This window comes from Porites lutea, chromosome 8 (assembly GCF_958299795.1).
Source record: "Porites lutea chromosome 8, jaPorLute2.1, whole genome shotgun sequence".
Taxonomy (NCBI): domain Eukaryota; kingdom Metazoa; phylum Cnidaria; class Anthozoa; order Scleractinia; family Poritidae; genus Porites; species Porites lutea.
Genome location: NC_133208.1, coordinates 23,481,084 through 23,484,473, shown reverse-complemented (window position 1 = coordinate 23,484,473; position 3,390 = coordinate 23,481,084).

Below are 3,390 nucleotides of genomic sequence, written 5' to 3'. Positions count from 1 at the left end.
TTTGAACTCTTTTCTTATGTAAACGCTTTCTTTTTTCCCAATAAATTTGCATAGACGCTGGCCACGTGAGTGAAAACACAGAATAGTCGTTATGAACAATTATAGTTTGTTTCCGATCCAAGTTACAGAGTGCATCCCTATACAGATCAATATAATAACAAGTAAGCAGATTCATACCCCGCCCTTCTCTGCAGATCTTCTAAGTTAAAACATCTCTCCATTGTAGTTTATTTAACAAGTGCATGGCGTTCTCTAGGGAGAGGATCGACTACCGGAAGTGCGTCTGCTGTACGTAGGCTAGGCGTTCTTGGACTCAGTGTATACAGCTATTTCGAGAAAGGTTCACGAAAAAAAATATGCACGCGACAATCCCGAAAGATTATATCGGGTATGTTCAATACACTGTTCCTGACACCGTAGCTGTCGAACCTACTTTTGTTGCTTTCCTTTACCACTCACAGACATATGTCCATGGCCTCTCCTTCCATTCTATCAAATTTATTTGAAAAACAGTGAACTCAAAACCACCCACAATACCTTTCGGGGTTGTCGCGTGCACTTTATCCGACAACCTCTCTCGAAATAGCTGTATTCATCGTGACAAGTGACACACAAAACTGCATTAGTAATTTTATAAGGTTTTTAATTATTTTACCTAGTTTAGCTTCCTGGCTTGCTAACGCGAGTTGTACGTTGTGCTGCGTCATAGTTTTTTTTTTTTCTACCTTTGCTTAAGTTATAGAAATTCAGATATTGAAGTTAAGTGCGATTTTTCCTTTTTTTTCTCTTTTTTCTTTCTTCAGTACAATGAAGCCTACTTAAGCGAAATGATAGAACAGGTAATACTTTACTTGTATCTTGTTTGTAGTCAGTGCTACAATAACGGAGACTGCAAGTAGGTGTACCACTAAGATAGTACACATAATATGAACTACTACAATTTCTCGCATAGATGTTTCTTGCCCAGTGACAGCAGTTATTACCGTAGTGAAAACACACCTGCCTGCTGACCTGACCATCTGCTACTGTAGGGTGTCCACCATTCAACCAGCCTGTAGCATCAGTGTTACACCTTTGGACAGGTGGACATGCATGAAGTTGGCATTCTTGTGCCGGCGGACCCTCCAAAACGAAACAATCCAGGGCCGATACCACTATCACAATAATTGCGTCTTCCAGGAGTTATCTTCCTGTCAGCATTGTTCAAACTCCCGTAATTTTGACATTCTAATATAGAAAAAAAACAATTGTTAAAATGATCAAAACTTGAAGAAGCTGGAAAGCATTGGATAACTTTGGGGTTAAAATGTTTTACAACGCTTGTCCCAAGCGACGAGAAGCGAGGAGAAACGGCTGCTTTTGCAGGCCGACCCGAGATAGAAAGGCTGCTTTGACGCTTTTTGCTTTTGCGTTCTCTCTGGTTCATTTCGCTGGCCACCAGAAAAATGGAGAGCTTAGAAACCATATATTCCCCGCTAACTCAAACTAAGTCCCATTTCCCTTAAGTTTCACCCCACTTAGTGGCCATTTTTACTCGGCTGACTCCCACTCCACACGAACTGGGATAACACGCACTGCATACACTGCAAATGGATGAGTGATCTCTGCTACATACGATGAAGTAGGGAAATAGTAGGCAGGTTAAACAATAATTTTATGGCTAAAACTGGTTCAGTGCAACACATTGACGCGAGTTTTTTTTTCGTAAAAATTTCGTCACAACATTGCCAAAGTGTTGCGGCAGTAGATTTACAAACACGAGCCGCAGGTGAATAGATCTACTACTGCGAAACTCTGACAATGTTATGACTTTTATTATCAATAAGAGGATAGACGATGAATTAAAAACAGAAAAAAGCTGGCGTCAATTTGCTTCTCACCATACCAAAAGCTCGGAAAAAAGGATCAGGAAAAACATTTATTTTACTTTTCAAAAAGAACTTACAAGGGAACCCGGTTAATACGGGAAATCAAAGGGACATGCCATGTTGTCCGTATAATCCGGGTGTCCCTGGGCTTTCCGAAAAAAACGTCACAGACAAATGTTGTATTGATATAAAGACTAAGGCAGACAAGGAGGACGAAGGGTAAAAACAATGACTGCGGCGAATTCGAAAAGCCAAGGAACTGAAAATTGTTTAGTAGGAGGTAAAAAAAAAATAAAAAAAATAAATGGCGTATGTGTAGTACAAGGGTCAAACACGGGAAGAAAGACTGGCTTAAAATCAAACATATCACGCTATTCTGCTGCTTAAATCCAAAGAAATCTGTCGTTGTTTGAACAGTGTACAATGCCTACTATTAGTACGTGATTGTGACAAGCACAATAGACGGTAGCTACATCTTCCAAATGATGTAACCGTGTGCCAGTCATGAGGATTTAGCGACTTGACGGGACTGGAGACAATCAGAAACGATTAAATATTTTGATTATAGTTGAGAAATGAAGAAACAAGATTTCACTTCGACATGTTGGTTCGGTTCCGAACCCCCAAACATAAACGGAAGGCAAAGTTGAATGATCTCTTAATATTACTATCAAAATGAACCAAGTATATGGTCTCGCTCTCCATGAGTTCTCCGTAGCTCAAGTGGATAGAGCGCCCACCCGGTGTTTGAATTGGGAGGTCATAGGTTCGAATTCTGTCAGGGACTCGATCAGATTCTTTCTTCGTCCCACGCTTGTGGCATGCTGATCATTTCATTTTTACATTTGTTTGACCGAGCTCAAAAATTTACCATCTTTCCTTTCTTTGAAACAAGCTTGTGGCCCTTTCGCATCTCAATCTCATGCTTCTATTTAAACCATTTTAGCTAGAAGGGTCTAACGAAAAAGTGATCTATGTTAGTTGGACCTTTCAAGTATGTAGCACCCCAGGTGACCATTCGCCTTCTTTGTACAACGAATTTACAATGCACCATGTTCATATATTTCTTATAGTGCGGAAGCTTCTTTATCTGTCGTAAAAAGTGGACCAAGAACCCTGATCATGAGTCCACCTGATCAGTTCATGGCAGCCGATGTGGTCCTTGTAGTAACGTTTCAGTTTCTGACTCCTGTTTTCTTTGCTCAAGTCGCCTAAAAATCGTACTCTTGCACTTTTCTATGGAGTACTGGTCAGAACTCTATATGTTATCTTGGATGTTTCTTGGTGTTACGCATCCTCGGAGACCCAGGGGCAGATGGTGGGGGCGAGGGAAAGTCTAAAGGGGCGGAAAAATATGGCACAAAGAAAACGATGGCTCTGTTCTGCGCCTTATTTTCTGCTCTTCCAACCTCTAACTCCCTTCTGCTGTTTACAACTTCTTTTCTCCCCGTTTCCAGTTATAATGCATACCAAACATGAAAAGGCAAAACAATTAACTGGCAAAGAGCATTTTATTTATTCA